The 22,287-nt window shown below is 37.6% G+C and overlaps 1 protein-coding gene across 5 annotated transcripts in view; it reads left to right on the top strand.

Moving 5' to 3' along the window:
• LOC108234196 (neurocalcin-delta A) overlaps window positions 1–22,287 on the top strand; it is an 87,888-nt gene that overhangs the window by 28,309 nt on the left and 37,292 nt on the right. The window contains exon 1 of one of the 5 annotated variants that reach the window (XM_017413215.3): window positions 10,640–10,930. The exons of the other annotated variants lie outside the window; for them this stretch is intronic. The gene's annotated coding sequence lies outside the window, so the exon portion shown is untranslated. Of the gene's footprint in view, window positions 1–10,639; window positions 10,931–22,287 lie in introns of those variants that run through there. 5 annotated transcript variants of the gene reach the window in all.

The raw sequence follows: 22,287 nt of genomic DNA, 5'->3' as shown, positions 1-22,287 counted from the left end.
AATCATCAAAATTAAACGAAATAAACATTTGAAATATATGAGTTTGTATGTAATGTATGAATATAATATACAAGTTTCACTTTTTAAATGGAATTACTGAAATCAATCTACTTTTTCATGATATTCTAATTTTATGACCAGCACCTGTACAGTAGGTTTAAAGAGCCAACTTAACCATCACAAAAAAATTAATTGAAGTATTCCATATGTTATAAAGATACTGTTGGTAAGAACTAGTAGATTTGTTTTTCATTACATTTTTCTTCTGCTGCTGTTCAGCCAAAAATAAATATTAAAAAATAGATAAATAAAAATCTATGCAGTGCATACAGATTATTGTTTTAATGTCAGCTAGCTTGAAATACTTCCATACTATAGACCCCATCAGCCTTTGAAAACTTAAAATCCTTGTTTTCTACTGTCTCTGTTCTATTTGCAGCATTGTTTGATTAGCAGCAGAAGGCAGAGAACAAGTTACTGTAGATCCTTCTAATTGTAGCCATATATAAAGAATAGATAGAGGTCTCCAGCTCTGTTGGAACAATATTTAAACATAATTCTTTAGTGGGTTTTTTAAGAAAACTTTTACATTGTTTAAATTTGAACACTTCTTTTAATATACTAAGATGAAACGTTTTAGTTTCTCTTATTTTGGAACAATGTTTACTTGGAGCCAGTCACTAATCCATAATCTGTCAAGCACTGGTTTAAGTCTTCTGTGAAATTGTCCCTAAAGCTGGAAACTATATTTTAGATTTAATACACGGCAATTAGAAGTCATCACATTTTTTTTTGTACTTAATGATTTTATAATACTTTATGATCCCTTGCTGTAAAACCTATCCAAGTGGTAATTTGTGCATTTTTATCCTGAGACTTGAATGAGATGCTAAGAGTGCACAAACCTGCTTTCTGATCTCTTATCCCACTGAGTGAAAAATGATATGTAGGTGAAAAACAGCTGAAAAGTGAGATACTGCATAGGGGTTGTTCCTGACAACACCTGTCTTGTGTAATGCTGCCATTTTTTCTAAACTAGAAAAACTTCTTGTATTTTACTGGAAGGTCTTAGTCACTAAAAGTAAAAGTACTGTGGCTGCTGCTGTGAACTTCTTCAGTTTGACGCTCAACATGGAGGCTACGTCTGTCCATCCAAATTCACCATCCCTGTCGAGTCTTCAGTATGCAAAGACGAAGACTCAGTGTCTGTATGAATATTATTGATGCTGATGTGGGTGTGTGTGCATGTATATTCTGGATCTATATGTATTTGTCCTATTCTTTGATGTATGTATAGGTATCAGTGAGCAGCGGACCACAGAGTGACTCATAGGGGAGGCGATGATGTGTCTCTTTTTGCTCCTGAGCCTCAACCTGCTGCTCACTGATAAGAAAAGACTGAAACCGTGGGTTCTGGTTAATCCTCTCTACATCCAGCTTGCCATCTTTCATAAAAAAACCAATGGAAAGGGGACAGACTGGTCATCAGTCTTGTCTTCTGTTTATAGTTCCTGAGGGTGGAGTGGGTTGAGATGCTGTTGGGTAACTCTTGAGACAATTCGTGAATTGTTTCTTTAAAAAAAACTTTTATTTTCTTGTCTCTCCCAATTTTCTGTTTCTGTGCAGCCCACCTCGCCAGCTATAAATGGGATAAATAATAAATAAATTCTGTAAATAATTTTCTTCACACAACTTTGGATTATGATGGACTGTGCACACATCAATGGTTGACTCATAGGCATTTAATATAATTCACACTACCAAGAGAGGGGAGGGTTTTTAATATAATGCTTCAGCTGTCCTCATGAGAAAAATTCATCAAGAATTCATTTGGTTCATTAAGATTGTACTTTTAGATATCGATTTCAGTGACTAAGGTTTGGGGACTCATATTTCTGAGACTACAAAACAAAGTCTACATTTAGATTTTGTATTTTATTAGATGATTTTATCCAAATGAACCTACAATTCAAAAACAGTATTCAAGTATTCATGGCAAAATCATTAGCTGCGAAATTTATTTCAATGATAGAGTACAGGGCATCACAGCGGTACAGTTAGAGCTGTCGCCCCACAGCAGGATGGTCGCAGGATGGATGGATGATAGGGGAAGAGTAAGAACAGACAGACGTTTAAAGTAACTGTACTTTACGTTTAGACGGGTATTAGAGCTTGTGGGGAGGAGGTTTTTTTGTAGGTGATGCATCCTTGTGAGATTTTCGAAAGTACGGAGGAACATCTAATTCCAACATCGTGTAAACACAAATGAGAACATTTTGGACTGAGACAGCCTTGTTCGTAGGGTTGGTGGTACCAGACAGCATCTCTGAGAGGAATGCAGTGGCTGAGAATAATACTGCTATATGACTGAGTCAGGCTGTAGACAAGAATTTAGTGACTTAAACATGTCAAAGAATGTCCATAAAGCATGGTTCTGGTCTGGGATCTGGTACGATGTTCTGTGTTCTGTCAGGGTAGCAGCAGGGGTTGCGGGGTTTAGAATGCAGCTGCTGCAACTTTGAGCAAATTCTGTTATTTCTTTGATTCACAACTATTTTTATTTCAGTATTCAACATCAGAGTGAATCTTTGTTTTCATTGAGGGGAGTCTCGAAACTTTATATAGTGCTCCTGTAAGTCTGTGCAGTCTTTTAGTTTGCTTTTGTCTGTGTGCATCTTTTTGCAACAACACATTACTCCTCCCTCTAGCTTTATATGCAAAGTTATACAAATCTGTTTTGATTAGTAGCAAGGCTGTAAACTTTTAGGGCAAGGAGTAAAGGTCTGCTGTAGGATCTAAAAATTTCTGATCTCATTGAACTTTTGTTCAGTGTTTGTTATAATTTGTACAACAAAATCTGAAAATACATCATGGAACTTGTTTAATTACCCAAAGGCGAAGGTGGAGCATTACTGTTTTTCCCGTGTTTGTGTTCATTTGACTGTACTGTTAGCCAAATATCTCTTGAATCACTTAACAGATTTGAATGAAACTTCCAGAAAATAATCACTGCCAAAATCTACAACTGATTAATTTTTAAAGACAACCTAATTCAAAATGGTCGCCACAGCTAATTGACCTAAGCCTTCACAAAAATAGCTATACCTTAATGAATTTTACAGAAATTGAGCTAAAACTTGGTGTGGTAGTAGCAGAAAGTCAAGTGTTAACAGATTTTGCGAGAACACGTTAGATTTTTCAATATCGTATGAGATGTTACTTTCAAGGTTTGACCAAAATGACTGCAGCTCTGTCATTTCTCAACGTAAGATGATCTTAGGTGGCGGGTGATATGCATTCCTTCAAGAAATACTTGGTCTTTAATTCACACTTGCATTGGCATTAAAGTGGACAGAATGAGGCTTATGTTCAGTGGTGTGTTGAGAAAGGGGAATTGAAATTATTTCTGTGTGCCAATTTAATTAGTGACATATTATGAATGCCACCCAAAGACTCACAGATTTCTTCTGAAAAGAGCTCTAGATACTGATCCAGCAGGTTTTATGACAAAGGCGGTCATGTGGTGAAGTGCAAAAACGGTCTCAAATAAATTATTTTTCCAATTTTTTTTTTAATCCAATGGGCTAATATTTTGATTCTTTTTATTTTGAGCGCTGTGTGTTGTCACAAACTGCTATTACATAATCACACAGAGCTCCAAGATGCTGTCGTCACTTGTGTTGGCAGGCAGTGTGGTAGCTTGGATTAGCCTGTTCAGCGAGGTGCATCAGCTCGCCCACCCCCTGTGCTGCAGTTGCATAACACACAAGGAGATTTGTCCTCTCATTTCGGTCGTTTGTGACTTTAACATGTTGTACTGATGAAAGCTTTGAGATAGGTCAAGTGCAACCTGCTGTTTGTGCCTTGGACTCCAGCTGCTGATGGATGAAGGAGGGGTCACAAGAAACCTCCTCGTGTTGCACAGTGCACCTTGTTTCTAAGTGATTTGTTTTGGAAATGTGTGGTGTTTGTATTATATTTTTGTGTATTTGCAACCATATGGTTTGTGAGGGCTGAAATAACTTCCCACACTAGCAGCCAAGTTTCTGCTGAATTCTGTATGTGTAATCAGCAGGTGCTCAGAAATGGCTAATGCGAAAAAATTGTCATTTTTTGTCTCTGCAAGCTGTGTCTGCGTGCTCCTTCAGTTTTTCCTTCAGAACGAGACTCGTTTAGCCGCAGGCCACAACAATTTTCCAAGAGACTATAATGTAAATAGACTATTTATATGGCGCCTTTCTAACCAACCAGGCAACTAGTTGGTTGGAAGCGCATTACAACACAATCTGTGCCCTCATTTACCCATCCACGCACATTCATACAGAACTCTACTAAATCTCTACAAAGTTATCCTGAAAGTCATTCTATAGAGACTAATCAGTGCTCTAGATTGCATCCTTACACTGATAGGGCACACATCAGAGGCAACTAGGGGTTCAATGTCTTGCCCAGGGACACTTCGACACCCTCTTTTAATTAATTCTTTCTTTAATTAATTCTTTAATACATTCACAGAAAAATCTATGCCATATAAAATTATATTGTTGTTTTGCAACAGCTCACATATTACTCAAATACAACACATAACGCACATTCAAAAAAACTACAAAAAGAAAGACAAACTTTCGAGCATCTAAGAGTTCAAAGTAATGTAAAATGTGGAATCTGAATATGTACATGTAGAGCTATATTCTGACCTAATCTTAGTAAAACAATATTCTGATGATAGTGTTTACAGGCTCCAAAATACTGAAAACTATTAGAACATAACAGTGGGATTAAAGATATGTGCATAAAAACTTAAGATTAGCATGAGTGTACCCTGACTCAGACTAAGTTAGTCAGAAAACTGTTTATACGTCATGTTACAGTGCTATCTGTTGGAGTTTTGTCAGAAACCTGATGCTGATGTAAGCGTTCCAGATTGCAAGTTTAAACCTGTAGATATAATTTTTTCTGAAGGTGAACAGCAATGAGAATGCAGGTGTGCCGATAATGACCAAGGATTGTAACAATTAATCAAGATGTGAGAGCAGACACTATGGACCTCTGGTGGCAGGAGAGAGGTTACACAGAAATAACCACAAATATCAAAAGTTTACATAAATACTACCTCTATACACTACAAAATGTCATATTAAATCCATCCATTTTCTTCACCTGCTTTCCATGGAGGATAGCTGGGGAGCTGGTGCCTATCCCCAACAGTAACCGTGCGAGAGGCTGGGGACACTTTGGACAGGTCGCAGGTCCATCACACAGACAAACAAGACAACCATTCACGCTCTCACTCACACCTAGGGACAATTTAGAGTTACTAATTAAACCAACATGCATGTTTTTTGTCTGAGGGAGGCAACCAGAGTACCCGGAGAAAACGCATGTGTTAACAGAGAGAACATGAAGATTATATTATATTATATTATATTATATTATATTATATTATATTATATTATATTATATTATATTATATTATATTATATTATATTTGTAATACAGCTAGAAAGACAAAAGATTCTTTTATTTATTGGTAAAAGTCACTGTTCCACTCAGATCTTGTTGGTAGTTGTGGACCAGGGAAGGTCCACTAATAGATGATAATCCAGTTTGTCATTCGTTGTTATCTAATCTTTTAAATCCAGCGGTTGAGAACATAATCCCTGCTCTCTGCTACAGAATCAGTTTACGTATTCAAGATCTGGCTGCCCAGAAGAAATCCACTCTGACAAACAAAACAAGACAAAAAGCATTTTGAATAAATCCAGTAGTGTTTTTTTGTTTCTTTGTGTTATTTGTTTTAGGTTTATTTGCTGTTTTTGGAACATCTATTGTTTTAGTCCTGTCTTGTCTTTCCATTTCCTTCAGCAGATTTTAGGAACACACTGCAAACAAGATATGAAATATTTGAGTTTCAAACACTGAGCCATTGTGCAGGGAGTGTTATAGTTTCCAAAGGAACAACTTCTAAAGGGTTTGCCTTGGAAAGAGAGCTTGTTTTCACTTCCACCCTTACTGTTGCTTCCTGAGTCTTTAGGAGGAAGGAATTCCCTCTTGTGCCTGTTACCCACCCTACGTCCTAACACACATACACACACACACACAGAATCACATTACACACACTTCCTACATGCATCCACAGACATCCCCTCCAGGTATTCTAAGTCATCTGTGTGTTTGCTTGTTTCTTAACATTGATTGATTGATACACAGGTCTATCTTAACCCTTCTGAGGCTCTCATAACTAAAGAGAGGAAGAGAAGCCCTCGTGTCTTCGGGCCAATTTTATGCAAAGTCCACGGGAGTCATGTGAGCAAGTTCCTTAGTGAAAGTTAACCATGAAAAACTCTTCAAGACAGATATTATATGGAAACCTACTGTGACTGCACAAAAGCAGTCAGTTTATGAATAAATATATACATTTTCCCAAAAAAATCTAATATTTTGTGAGAATTCTGTATAGAAAAATATGGTTTAGAAAAAAAAATGCCATGTTGAAGTAAAACAGTGAGTTGTCAAAAATTAAGACTAATAAATGTTTGCAGAAATTCATAAGCAAATGTCATTATGTACAAATCTGTATATACACAACACAAACATGCTTTAAGAAAGGCCTTCAACTCAGTCATGTTATAACCCATCAAGTGGGGACTACACACTGAAAAGATCACTGTTCATATTCATATATGATAAAAATACGTACTAGCATATAAACATAATTTATTATAAACACAATATGTATATAGGTTAGAACAAGTAAATGGTATGCAAACACATTTATAATTAAAGGCCTGCTTATGCTTTGAAGGAATGTATCACCTGCCACCTTTCATGGCAGAGTTGTAGACTAAGATCATGTTATGATGAGAAATTATACAGGTAGGCGTTCTGGTGAAATCTTGGAAATGACAATATGTGCAATCTCATGCAAGGTCTTGCGAGATGCGTTGGCTCTTGTTTGATTTGAACAGGCAAAAAAGTTTTAGGCAAAGATGTTGCACAATGTGGCGTTATGAATGAGTCTCAAGTACTACCACACCCACTTTCAGCTCAATAGCTGTAAAACTGACTGAGCTGTAGCCAAGATCAGTTAGCTGTGGTAGCCTTCTTAAACTAGATTGACTCCAAAAGCTAATGAGTTGTAAAGGTACATCCAAGGATTACTTTCAGGGAGTTTAATTGAAAACCATCCAGTGATTCAGAAGTTCTTTTGCAAACAGACAGCGTTGACCCTAACAGTGTTCTTAGTGCAGAGCCTCCAACTCCGACAACCGCGCCTTCAAAGCCCCTATAAGACAACATTTATTACACATACCATTATCGGTAAAAGAGGCAGAGGAATAACTACACATCTGACACACGGAGCAAGTAGACAGGAAAAGCTGGGAAAGAACCAGAAGCTATGCTAGGCTAAGCTAAAGCTAGCTAGAGTTCGCAGACCCCAAACACACCTGCAAAACCAGGAAGTGTATATATACAGTAAATATATAAAAAGTGCTTGTGTACTAGTACATGGAAATGTGTCAAAGTAAAGATAAACCCTGTAAATTTAAAGATTCGGTGAGCAAACAAACCAACCAGTTATCAGCCAAGCAAACAGCAAACAGGAACTGATTTAATAGGTCTTACTGGGTAACTGTGTGTCTGAATGAAGTGTGGCCGTCCAGAGTTGTATCAGAAATGTGGCAGAAGAGATAACATTACTGCTATCAATATGAATGCAATGAGTATTAAATAAACATGAAACTTTAGAATGCTTAATATTGAAGTTTCAGTTTTTCGGACAACCCTTTTTGCTTTGTTTGAGTTTATTCCTCAAGACCTCGTCTTCCCTTTAAACCAGATGTGGGCAACTATTTCTTTCCAAAAGACCACATTCAAAATTGGTTCGGTTTTGGAGAGCCAGACCAGCAATTTGAAGCCAATGAAAATATTTTATATTATAAAATTTATAATTGTTCATAAAATATTTTATTAGCTGCTAAGAGCAGACCTTGTAAGTGAAAAAATGTAAGCTTTATATATTTTTCTCTAGTGATAGCAATGTATGTTTTGTTGTCATGTTGCATACCTGACGACTCAACACAACAAAGCTTCTAACAACATTTTATATTGTTCATGCCACCAAACACACAAAAGGCAATATTATTTGTGCTCATGTCTCTGCTTGGTGTGTTTTTATCACACTAGCAAATTATCTCCTAAACAGAGTTTATTGAAAAGTGATTTATTTTTTACATTTTGGATACAGAACTTGTGGTATATGGCTGCCCTGTATTTCTCTGTGTATAGTCTGATGGTGCTGATTTAATTTACAGTCCTTAAAAACAATGTTCTGTTCTTCAAACTGAGCTCACCGCTTTGCTTCTGACTTCAGTAAATATAATTATAAGAAGTTCATATCTTGTTAAAACCTCTACATTCTGTATCAGTTTTTTATTTAACCGTGTGCTGATGTGACAGGAACTAGAATCCCTCATAAACTCGGCTTACCAGTGGAGAGGCTCCCCTGCAAGCACACACACAGGAAGCTACTGATGTAGACACCCACTCCCCTTCAAAATAAAAGCACCACAAAAGCCAGGTTTTAAAATAAAAATGAGATTTTGGATTTGCATGCAGAAATTATTTATATTTGATTTCTGATTATTCAATGCCTTCCTGTGGGGAATAAGATGCCCATGTGTGTCTTAAATCATCACCAATTGGTCCACTAATCTAAAGACTCACACTACAAACTGAAAGTGGGTTTTTTTTCTCAACCAATTTGTCCACCTGACAGTCAGACTCTCGTTTCACTTTCTTGCATCATCTCAGTTCTTTTTGCGTTGCTGCCTTTTGTCTTGATAGTTTACTTTCTTGTCTTTGATTTGCTCCTCAGCAGGATTTTTATAATCATATTTATCTCAGCTGCAAGCATTAAATTAATTTTCCCTGTTTGGTATTTCTTGTGCCTTCTTTTTTTTCTCTCCCTCTTTCTGCTTCGCCCACTCAGACATGCATACTCTTAGTCTTCATGGTGCATCGGGGGGTTGTTTAGTCACCCCCACACTGCCCACTCTGGGCCCCATTCCCCTTCATTCAACTGGCCAGCAGATGCTATTGTCATGAACAAAATGAGACCAAAGCTGTTTGTACTGGCTGCTTGAGCGAGTGGAGGATGGGACAAGGAGGGTCTTTGGTCACATTTGTTTCCCTACTGTGCACATTTTCAGTTTCACACATAAGAAGTGCCCCAGATACAGTAAGCACAAGCCATAGTTCAAGTTGAGTTCAGTCACACTTGAACTGACTAGTATCTTAAATGGCAAAAAAACTTTTTTTATGAATATAACCACATATAGCATGTATACCAACACAATTAACTGATATAATCCAGTAAACGGTTTTTAATTAAGCAAATACATAATCAATTTAAAGACCTAACATTCCTTTTAAAGAATCCATATCACTTACAGCCTAAGATCATCTCATGATGACAAATGATGGCGTAATAGCCATTTTGGTCAAACCTTAAAAAAATAATATCTTGCTCAAGCTCCGGCATACTGCAATATCTTGTGTGATCTTGCATGATCTGTTAGTGCTTGGCTAAGGTGGCGGCCATCTTGAATTGGGTTAAGTTAATCAGTTTTAGAGGTACTCTCCAAATCACTTAAAATCCATCCAGTGGTTTGCAGGCTATTTTACTAACAGGCAAACAGACAGGGTTGGCGCCAACAAAGAAAGCCAAAGTTTTTTAGCAAAGATGTGGTAAAGACGACATGTTTTAACGTATGTGCTGGAGACTACGCTCCTACACACCAAATTTTATCTCAATATTTGTCAAATTGGCTGAGTTCCATCTATTTTTGTTGAGATTGCTCTGCTGTGGCAGACATCTTGAATCAAGTTGACTCCAAATGTTAATCAGTTGTAGATGTAAACTCAGTGATTACTCCATCCTGAGGTTTCTAACATAATTTGATAACAGTAGAGAGAAACAAACACACACGGGGGAAAACATTGTTGCTCCAGGCAATAATACATTTTCAAAGGACATTTTTACAGAAACATATCATAAATATATCAAGCTATTGTTTTTACAAGAAAAGCAGTCCAGAAGCTCTGCAAATATTCTGATCTTCTTCATATTAACAGTGCTTCTTTTTTAAGAAAACATTCAATAAAAAGTGTGAACATGTAACTTTGTGAAAAATACCACCATTTTAGAAGATTATGGATTATGAGATATATACTCTGAGTGAGTGGCACATTTTTTTTCAAAAATAAACCATATTTCTTAAGCTATGTTGCTTTATTTTTGGAAACACTCTTGCTTTTTTTATATTTGCCTCTGAACCGGAGAGGAAATAGAAAAACAGGAAGCTTAAACCATGTTTGCTCCTTCAGCGTGTCCATCTTTGCTCTGTGGATTAGTTTGTCTGTAATCAGCTTCTCTGTGCCTTAAAATCTTTGCGTTCATGTAAGAAGACCTGTTGAAATCCTTGAGGTGCAGTGTGCTTGTTGCCACGGTAACACGGGCTTCTCCGTCTCTCTCCTTCTGCCTCTCACCCCCCCCCCCNCCCCCATTAAACACACACACACAGCAGAGCGAGGTCATGTGACCGCGCTGACGTCAGGCCGGGGAGGCAGGCAGGCAGAGGAATGAGTTAGTTTGTGGGCTTTGAATAAACCTCCTGCTCAGACTCAGTCTGTCAGTCGCCGTTAGCTCTCTTTTACTCAACCATTCACTCTTCTCCTCCCCCTCCTCGGGTGTGCTTTACCCCCCCTTTCGCCTCCTCTCATCATTCTTCTATCTGTTGCTGTTCTTTATTCTCGCCTGTTGCTTCTCCTCCTGCTCCTCCTGCTGCTTCTGCCGCAAACTTAGTCGAGAGAGCAAAATTCCTGTGTGATGGACTGCTGAATAGCTTGAGCTTCGCTACAAAGTGAGGTAAGCTGCCCGTGTTTTCTCTTTGTGTGTGTTTACCCAGCCTCTAGAATCGTGTGCAGAGAGTAAAAGCTGAAGAAAGGAGGGGTGTATATCATGCTTGAGTCACATACTTGTGAAGAAGGGAAGTTGTAAATTGCCTGAGTCTGAAATCATTTTTGTCACCCTCTGACATATTTTGATAAACTTTAGAGTTGAGCAACTGCAAAACTGCAGTGCAATGTGCATGGGTTGTGAGGTAGGTTGTGCTCTGGAAGACGAGTTTGCTTTCTCTCACAACAAACATAGCTACATCTGTTTTTCGAAGCCCCTACAGGAAGTGAGTGCTTGACAGAGGAGAGAAGGAAGGAAAGTGTGAACGTTACAGGGTCTGTTCGGCTGTCGTGATGTGTAGCGCCACATGGCTTTTCCTCCCAAAGCATTGCTAATGTTGGAGGCATGGTGTGGGCTGGAGCTGCTGGCTCTGTCTGCCAGTGAGATGGAGGCAGGGAGGGGGGCAAAGCAGCTGCCACCTGCCCCCCTCTGAGGAGATGCAAAATCCTCAGAACTATGTAACTCTTGGTATCTCAATTTCAATGTGAATTATTTTGTTTTTTGTTGTTTATTTTTTTAATCAAAGGAAGTCTTTTTTGTAAAAAAAAAAAAACAAAAAACATTTTATTATCGCCCGCCACCAAAAGGTGAAGGTGGACGATTCTGTTTCTGTCCATGTGTGTGTTTGTGAGTCTGTTTGTTACCAAAATATCTCACGAACTGCTGAATGGATTGCGATGAAACTCGCAGAACGTCATCGTTAGATGTGCATTTATGACTATAACGTTTGGAGACGATCCAAATCCAGATGGCCACCACAGCTAATCAACCTTAGCCATTGATCTGGTTTTAGCTGAGAGGCATTCACAACACATACTCTGAGCGTGGCATTTCGCAATATCGCATGAAATTGTGCCTAACGTTATTTACGAGGTTTGAACAACTACAACGTCGTCATTTCCTAGTCCAAAACGCTGACATGAAAATCGGTGGGCAATATGCATTCCCTCAAGGAGTTCTAGCCCTTTAAAGTTTTATGATGTTTTCTGGTTTAGCAAGACACGATCATCAGCTGTTCCCCCTCTTACCATTAAACACAGTCCCATCTGCCTGCACACATCAAACTAAATCATGCTGGCTTTTTTTGTCCAAAGAGAATGGACAGAAATGACAATCTAGTGACTAAGTGGTTTGGACGTTCTCCCCGCAGTACTTTCTTTTTTCTTTTTCTCTCTCCTTCTTTTCTCTCACCGTTTCTATTGACCCGCTCTTCCTTCCTCAGCCGAGCCTCCCACCTCTTACCTAATGATGTGGAGACCTGCCAGTGGCATGTAACAGCTCTCTGTCACAGACTCTTAAGGATTCCAGCTGCAGATATTTACTGAGTCCGTCTAATTAAATCTTTGTTGCTGATCATAAGATAATACAAATCTGCAATAGTTGATTATAGGTTGATTCTTTTAAGAGAAATGTTTACGTGGCATAATATTATACACGGTCCAGTTTTTACTTGATCAGGAAACAAAGCTGAGTTAAAAGAGCACTTTCTTCCCCCTTTTTTCTCCCATGCGTAATAAGTATTTATTTATTCCTAGAAAATCAGGAGCAAACTGAAAATAAGAATTTTTATGCGGAATAATTTCCTCAAATAACAATTCAAAACATATCATTATCCTCCACTCTAGTATTCTTGTTAGGCAGTTCTAAATGCTCTTCGGACTTGAAGGTATATATTTTATCATTTTCACATTTGAAATGTGCTCCACAAAAAAAGAAAAAAAAACACCATCCTTGATTACAGGAGAAAAAGAAAAGGTCATGTCTGGTTCTTGTCTTTATTATGTGTTTGATAACATAATCCTTCATGTTTTTGCACAAAAGTATTGTCTGTTGTGAGGTGTTTTTTTTTTTCTTTTTAAATTAAAAACAATATAATTACATTATCTGAGACAATAACTGTGATCTATTTATTCTTTGGTGTTTTTTCATGGGGGGGGTTCAGGGTGCAATACTAATTCATCAATTCTCAATTCATGAATTCTCTCAAATACACACAACATCAACATGATACAATACCTACAGGCTCAAAAACCTACAGTACATACAGCCTCACTAGGGCTGTATGATAATATAAAAACTTGTGATGTGTGATATTATTGTTTAACTTTACAATGATGATATCAATACAGATAAACCCACGTTTTTCATTACCATCGTCTAAACCAGGTTTAGCCATCAAGGCCAGTGAGAGTCAGTTGGATTGACCAAATATATTAGCATGCAGAACATAAATGCATGGTACTTGAAATATAATGTCCTATGATTTATTACAGTCTTGGAGGTCCTTTGCAATATTGGCATTGCTCTCACTGATATTCCGATGACAATAAATGCGTGATATATTTTGCAACCCAAACCCCCAATAGTGTTTGGTTAAATGTCTCTGACATAAAAATCGAGTTGAAGTCTTAAGCCATTTATGATTCATCTTCTTTTGTCACATCACGCTTAATCATCCATTTTTTTTCTTGACCGTACGCTTTTCAGAGCCATCAACAATCTTCTGGCATATTCTGGTTATTTCACCACTCTTTTTGACAGAATGAGTAGAGTTTATTTAAATTGGACGGTTTTCTAGCTCAGTTACAGCTTTTAAGCATAGTCCACAAATTGTCCATAGGGTCATTCCAGATCATTGTCCTGTTGGGACACCCAAATGCAGCCAAGTTTCAACTGCCTAGCTGCTGGTTTGAGATAAAGTTGAAGAATTTGGAGGCAGTGTTCCTTCTTCATTATTCCACCTGCTTTGTGCAGTGTGCTAGTACCACATTATAATTCTACCACCACCATGCTTGGCATGCTCTGAGGATGCTGAGGCGTATAGTACACAGAGGTCACCAATGTTCTGCAGAATCAACAGCTACAGACCTCCACACGTCATGTGGCCTTCAGATTAGCTTAAGAACAGTGTGTAGAGAGCTTCATGGAATGGGTTTCCATGGCCGAACAGCTGCATCCAAGCCTTACATCAACAAGTGCAATGGAAAGTGTCAGGCCCAGTGGTGCATTCAATGCGTTACACGCTGCCACTGGACTCTAGAGCAGTGGAGACGTGTTCTCTGGGCTTCTGTCTGACAATCCAATGGACGAGTCTGGGTTTGGTGGTTGCCAGGAGAATGGTACTTGTCTGACTGCACTGTATCAAGTTTAAAGTTTGGTGGAGGGAGGATTTTGGTGTGGGGTTGTTTTTCAGGAGTTGGGCTCGCCCACCTTGTTCCAGTGAGCGGAACTCTTAATGCTTTAGCATACCAAGACATTTTGGACAATTTAATGCTCCCAACTTTTTGGGAACAGTTTGGGGACGGCCCCTTTTGTTCCAACATGACTGCACAGAGTCCTGACCTCAACCTGATAGAACACTTTTGGGATGAATGAGGGCAGAGACTGTGAGACAGACCTTCTGTTCAACATCAGTGTCTGACCTCACAAATGTGCTTCTTGAAGGATGGTCAAAAATTCCCATAAACACTCCTAAACCTGTGGAAAGCCTTTCCAGAAGAGTTGAAGCTGTTATAGCTGCAAAGGGTGGATCAACAACATGTTAAACCCTATGGATTAAGAATGGGAGGTCACTCAAGTTCTAATGCGTGTTAAGGGAGATGAGCAAATACTTTTGGCATTATAGTGTATATCTGCAAATATATTAGGTCAGCATAATATATCAGAAATCTATTCTTACACCAGATTTAGTTCATAGTGGCAGCAAAGAAAAAGCACATAGAGAACACTGTGAGCATTGTGATGACAGAAGAGAAAAGCTCTTGTGGTTGAGATTTAGAATAGGAAATGTCCAGAACATCTTATGCACAGCATTCCATGCCATCCTCACTCAGTTATACTCCACACCTCCAATAGTTTCTTATTGCCAGTTTCATTTTTGAAACCTCGCATTGTTGGGGGTTGTGGCTGGCTCGATTGGTGGTTCGTGAACAGGCAGAGGTGTCTTTAAGGTGCCTCTACTCTTTTTTGTGACCAAATCAGAGAACAAGAGACATGAAGAAAATATGGGTTCATCACAACATTCAATAATATCACAATTGGAAGTTTCCGATGTGTTCTGCATAGGCTCTGAGTTGATTTAAGGTAGTTATTTAATGGAAAAAGTCGACACCTCTCTTAGCACTCTTGTGATAAGGCCTTCGCAACCATGCCGGCATTTGAGCGATATGTTTATGCCCACCTCTGTTAAAAGAACGCCGGAGAAAATAGTCTAATTCTGCAACACAAGAGCTGAGCTGAACCATATGAACCAGGCATCCTGTTTTGTGCTTCAGGGAATCTCATGTAACACTGGTGGAAACTTTACTTGAAGGCAGTTTATGTAACTGTAGATTTATGAGTAAAGTAAAAAGAAGTTGAAGTAAGAAAAATACTTTGAGATATGAGAAGAGACAGATACCTGGAGAGGCAGCTTGACATTTTTTCTTTCCTTTCTACAATTTCTCTCACTATGTTAACTGAAGTTTCAGATATCGGAGCAATTTTTAAAAAAGTCATAAAACCTTAGTTTATCTTTTTGGTGAATTTAATTATCTAGTGAAAGAGATGTTCTGCATGGATATATTACAGCCTGTGTAATAATCATGGGCAATTGTAGGTCATTTTTCCATGATGCAGAAAATAAATGTCATTTCAGGTGCTGCTGAAGGCTTTATTAGTAACTAATTTGATAATCCTTTAGCAAGGAAGCCCTATAGTGAACACACTATGTGCTGCTTTGTCTTTCAGGTAAACCTTCAGCTTAAAAATTTACCTTTTTGTTTCCCTAGATCTATTGTTAGTCCTCAGAAATGTTTGATACATTTGTGTCTTCATGCACACGTGGCACTACACAAAAAAAAATAGTCCAGAAACCACTAACGATCGAGAGTTTCACAGATTTTTAGGAAAGTAAAACTACAGTTTATGGTAATACTCACAGTTTCGCCTTAGATGTGGCTTTAACACATAAACTTGCTAAACTGCTAAAACTTTACGAGTTGAGACAATAACAGCTTTCTCACTGACACAAAATAGGTGTACATGACAATCAAATTTCACCAATTATTTGTTTAGTCTAAATTCTTATCTTTTCCAAAGGAATTGGCCCTGACAAGTGAGTATGACTAAGGATTGAAAAGCCTCTCTGTGATTACTGCACTAAAGCGGATGTGACATTTTTCACTACTTTATTTCTACTCAGCTGAAAGGTCAAAACAAAAAGGACCGGGACACTTAAGAGACAATTATACTTCTCTGCTGAGGTGTTGTGTTTTCAGTCTGCGGTTGACCCAGGTGAAGTGTGCTTACTCATAGGCTGTCACTGCACGGACTCACTAGATGGTTGTGTCATGCATTTGTTAGATAGCGTTTTGTTCTCATTATGTACTTAAAGAGAATGAACGAGAAAAAAAAAAATGCTGTTTTTTTTATTTGTTGTAAAATGAATATTTCGAATGAAACAAATTTGCATAAATTTTTTAAAGTAAGGTCAACTTATTTTGTTTTACAGTGCATTTCTTTGAAAACATTAAAAGAAGAAGGAAAAAAAACGAAGGAGAGCAACTGTCATGCTTTGTTTTGTCTTTTATAAAACAGGGCTCGGAGTATGTAGCTTGAATCTTTTATAGCATCTTTTAATGTCATCACTATATGTTTGAAATATTACGTAAGAAATGGTATCTTAACTGTTTGTTCTGTGGTCTTTTTTGTTAGAAATGAGTAAATCAGTTCTTTTTGCAGGGAACACTGGGAGAACAGCTGCTTCGGGAGAGGCTAAAGTGGGGGTTTCAGGGGACATCTGGTCATCCATTTTCTTAGTCACTCTCCAGCAGCTTTCTTTATGGAGGGGTCACAAGTTGTGCAGCTAAATCCTATCCCCAAAGGGGTTGGGGTTGAAAGAGGGCCTATCGCTAAAACGTCCCACATGAGGTTACGGTCACTGGCGTGGATGTTTTACAAAGGACTGGCTTGCTTAGTGACTCCCATGCATTGGTTTAGGGGAGCTATGGGAAACAGATGTTCTATTTTTAGTTGCAGGGAGGAATTTGCACACACTGTCGTGTCATACCGGAAACCAGGGGAAAAACTGGGGGGCAGGTTCCCTGTTAGCTTTCACTTTCAAGCGAACTTGGAAGCATTTGTTTAGGTTCTTACTAAGATTTCTCCTTTCTTTCTGTGTTATTTGTCACTTTCAGTCTTTGTGCTGTTACTCGGTGTCCAGATTCCGGTGAATTCAGGAGCAGACATGATACGTTTCTCCATGTTTGACAGTGTGATAGTCAAAGAAAAATTAAATTACGGTATATTTTTAATGGATGTATTCACTCCATTTTCCAAAGACAGATGAAGCAGTTTATTGGTGACCTGGCACACCAAAAGTTGTGTTAAATAAGCGTTAAGTATTTGGAATCTGTTCCGCAAAAGACATAAGAATCCAGCTGCTTTGCAAAGCGTTTGTTTGTTCTGTAAGTGAAAGAATGACACCTTTTTTTTTCTTGCCTTAACTAAATGCTTGGTGACATAAATCTAATTGTTAGCCCATTTTGTTATCATTTGTCACTTGATGTAGCATGGAGGCAGGAAATGACACTTTGGCCAGCAAATCATTGACACGTCCAAATATTTAGCATGTGCGCTTACCCACTTGTGATCACAATGATGGAAATTTCAAAATTAAAACTAGTGTTAGAAGGATTCCTAAAACATTTCTGGAGGAATTTGTTGTTTTATTTGTTTCAAAAACAAAGAAAAAGTAGGATCATAAAAGACAATTACTGTCTGTTATTTCTAGTGAAGTCTGTTAATGTTTTGCTACATCTATGGAGTGTTGGTGAGCACCGAATGTAATATTTACACTACACTACATATTCATAAGTTCAAGATTTGTTCCCCCTGAAGACACATGAGCCTCTGCAGAGTCACAATAAAAAGGATATAAAGCTACTTTAAAATCTTTAGCGTGTTTAGAGATCTTTGGTAAGTGAAATGCAGACCTTAGTAGATTATGTGAGGTGAAGATAGGAGTACTTTGTCAAAATCTAAGTTATAAAGCCCTTATTACTTGTCAGGTAGAAAATCTCTATCTGAAGCTGTCTGTTAAGATAAGCTGAGGAAGATTTATCTGGTTACATGTCATGCTGGCAGCTGTTTCCAGTGCAGATAGAAACTCTGTAGGGCCACGTGAATACATATGTCACTGGTTTTGAATATCTTCTTGTTTGGCTTGAGTGTTTATGTTGTTTATGGTCTGTGATCATCTTAAGCATTCAGTTCAGACAGTAATTTCCTCACAGTTCTTTAGTTATCCCCGCTGTAAGCTGAGTATCCTAAATCGTGAGCCGACACTTTTATAATCAGCGCTCAGAAGCACTTATATAATGTGGTTGGTGCATGGCTAATTAACATTACAAAAGCGAAACCTCTGCAACTTTAATTTGTTCAAATTTGATGAAATGCACATTATTTCTACACCAGATGAAATAAACTGCATCCCACCGTCATCTCTAGCTCAATAAGACACTGTCACAATACAGAGACGGCAGCACAGCAGGTAGTTTGAGTTTATTAATGTCGGTGTGGAACAAAATGCAGTGATCAGCGTCATTATGAAACAAAAACTGTTGGCTTAGTTTAAAATTCAGTGTGAGCTTTTTCTCTTTAAATGTTTTCGTTTTACTTCTATTTAAAGACTGGTGGTTGATCACAAAAGATTCGTCCACGACTGACGCTGAGCTTCAGTCATCAGGGCAGCCGATCTGAAGGTGTCTTTTCAGTTTTTTGTTTCTTTGTTTTTGGATCATTAATATAACGGTTCAGTACTCATACCCATTACAACCTAATATATTTAAATAAATGAGATAAACGCTTACAGCAAAATGTCTCAATAGTAGGAACAGCAAAGAAGTCAGAACCTTTTAAACACCCTCCCAAATAAGCCCCAGTTTTTATTTTATTTATTTGTTTATTTTTTGAGGGGTGGGGGAAGCATTTGCTTGACGGACTATAATAACCAAATAACCACTCTTGCACTCAGGACAGATTTTAAACCAATTTGTGCTCAGCTTTTTTTATTATAACTTTTCTGTTTAGAATTATATTTAAGCTCAAGGCTGAAGGTTTAATTTAACCACAGATATTAATACTAAATTTTACATTAGTGTCAGCTGAAATGCCAGAGTGAGCTGATTGTTTTAAAAACAATTATTCTATTTTGTAGACAAAAGTGGCAGAATAAATGAGTTTATAATTCTCAAGTAATCGTGCTTATTGCACAGAATATTTTGTGTTCTCTGCTGTTCTGCTCTTTGTAACAAAAGACTGACTGGGTTATTCACCAGATAAAATGTGCAACCAACCAACATAAACATAAAAGAGCATAAAAGTTTAGGGGAGGGAATAAAAAAAACAAGTTTTGTCTTTGTTATCTTATTAAAAGGGATTTAGATTGTAGAAAGAGTATGATGGCCATTGGCACTGTGAATTTTAACACCGTGGTACACCTTGAAACCAAACACCAGCCCATGCCTAATTCTTAATGATGAAAAAACAACAGTTTCGTTTTATTACACGCCCTGCAGCTCATACCTACCTAAAAGACCACACAAGCCACGAGTGAATACATCATCATGTCGATGACACTGTTAGGACTCTTAAACTGGAAAAACCTTTAATTAGTAGATTAGTAGTCAAGTTTGATAGCAGTTCTTTACATTTACTTTATAAACTTTATTAAAAGCGACTGTGTGAACAGAGCTGCTGCAAGAGCAGCTTGAAGCTTGCTTCACTTTACACGCATCATTGTTACCTGTGTTTTAAATGACTCAAAGCTGGTTGGAAGGCAGTTCCAAGTGTTAGTTTATCAATGTTTTCTCTTTCAAGTAACATTTCACGTTTAACCAAATGAATATCAGGTTCTGAAAGATAAGAATCAAGGTGTTGACACTTTCCCTGGAAGATAAAAAAATGCCAAATATGAGATACAGGCTGAGTTGAGCAATATTGTGTTATAGATCACAAACACATTGATTTAACTTTTTAAAAGCATGAATTTACGGGCAGCTTTTTTCAGTCTCAATAAGACATTAAGAGTTTGGTTACTGCCTGAAACAGCCAAGAATAAATGCCGTTCTGGTCAATGATTAGAGACTCAGTGAAAAATCGAACTCTTCCCTCAGCTCTCAGTGGTTATTATTCACTCTCACTGTTGACTGGTGTGTTTGTTCTGTTTCATCCTCTCAGGTGGAAACCTTGTGCGTTTTGATGGTTTTTCTGTTTTAAGCTCTCATTAAAGGGCAAAGAGGTACTAGTGGTCCAGTTGTGGCTGCTTAAAAGACAATCTGGTCCTGGTGAATTTTTTAATAAACATTTAAACCAAGATTTACTGTAAATTTCTGGTAACAAATTAACTAATTGCAGTAGCTGTAACTATTTACTGATCACTCCAGTCTATAGTCTAAAACATTGAGGTACATGTTCTTTAGTACATGAAACTATGTACATATTTGGAAACTTTAGGGAGTTACATGAGGCCGAGCTGACTGAGTAGAGCTGCTGAAAACTGGTGCCACCATTGACTTTCTAGACTAACTTCCTACTGACCAAAATAAATTTAAAAAAAACAATGGCCCAGTGAACATGTTGATATAAATATCCTGTGGATCATTCTAACACTTGAGTACATTGCTCTAATGTTTTTGTTTGACACTATGGCGTCCTTTGTTTGAAAAATCAAAATAAGCTTTAATAAACTTAACTTTTGAGCAGCACATTTTGTGCTTTTACTATCAGTAATTTGTTACAGTGGAAATGTCTTCTGAAATATGCTAGTGGTACTAGATTAACCCTGATGTTACATCATTGTACGAATTCAGAACCAATTCAAAAGAAATGCATTACCTGTAGGTTATTGCCACCAACTTTGTGATGAATATTTTGTTGAGGTTTCTTTTAAACATAATTTTTACTTTGATACCAAAATCAATTTTAACCCGCTCTTGCTTTTAAGTTATGTTAAATTTTTGTTTAATGAAAAATACATATTGGACAAAAATAAAAAAATCGGTGTTGCATATCGTCCACCAGTCTGTAGAAATCATGGCAGCTGTCTAACTCAAAACTATTATTATCCAAGCCTAATAACAGTAGACAAAAACTTGAAGTTAGAAAGTTTGCTTTGTGCGGTTAAAGTTTTGGTTGTGTGGGTTTTGTTTTTTTTGTTTTTGACACCACAACATCTGTTTTTGTAGAATTTGTTCATGCGCCAAATGAAGAGTTTCCACCACTGCGCTTGTGATGACAAACAGTTCAGACATGATGTGTTTTGTGCTGCAATAAATAAATGTAAAAATATTTCTATTTCTAGTCAGATTGCTGTCACAATACTCATTCAGACATGATGCTGTCACATTCAGTTCTTGTCAGATAGATAGTTATGGGGCTTTACTTTTCTCAGTGGATTAAAGCAACTTTGTTTGAAGTAGAGCTGCAGTAGTACCAGTAAAACTTATCTTATTCTAATTCAGTAGATAACTACAGTACGTTTACATAAACCAGTGTAAACTTGGCTTAACATAGAAAATGACTTATTTTAAACAATATACCACTATACATATTCAGAAATCTTCATTTTTGAAACAAATTTGGCTTTTCAGCGGTTTACTGTGTTCCTCTTGACCCCTGCCATCTACAGTGATGTAACTTATCTTCTATTAGTTATTTTCCATGATGTTATATCCTGTTTCTGTGTTTTCCATGACCACAGGAAGTGGTGCTACTTTCTTGCTAACCTCCTGGGCTTTCATCAATCAGAACCATCTTCAGACTACCGGGACTCGTTTTCTCTTTCCATTCCTCCCTCTTTATTTATTTTCTTTTGCTTGTGCTTTGTTGTGCGTCCACAGTTGCATGGGATACACTTCCACACAATCCATGAAACTGACACACTGCACTCAGTGCATCATAATGACAAAACGAAAACAGGATTTTATGCAGTTTTATCATCCTAATATAAAGCATTCACATAAGTATTCAGAACTTTAGCAACTAGTTCAAATGTAGCTCAGGGGTTTCTCATTTCACTTGATTTCTGCTAAGATATTTCTGTACCTTGACTGTAAAATACCTGTGGTAAAATAAATTGATTGTACATAATTTGGAAGGACACATACCTGTATAAAAGGCATCCTAGCTGACATTGCATATTAGAGCAAAAACCAAGCCATGAAGACAGGATTGTTGCAAAGCACAGATCTGCAGAAGACTACAATGAAAGTTCCTAAAAGCTCAAC

The sequence above is a fragment of the Kryptolebias marmoratus genome, linkage group LG16 (assembly GCF_001649575.2).
Source record: "Kryptolebias marmoratus isolate JLee-2015 linkage group LG16, ASM164957v2, whole genome shotgun sequence".
NCBI classification, from domain to species: domain Eukaryota; kingdom Metazoa; phylum Chordata; class Actinopteri; order Cyprinodontiformes; family Rivulidae; genus Kryptolebias; species Kryptolebias marmoratus.
The sequence above is the reverse complement of the archived record's forward strand: the minus strand, read 5'-3'. Positions and strand labels throughout refer to the sequence as shown.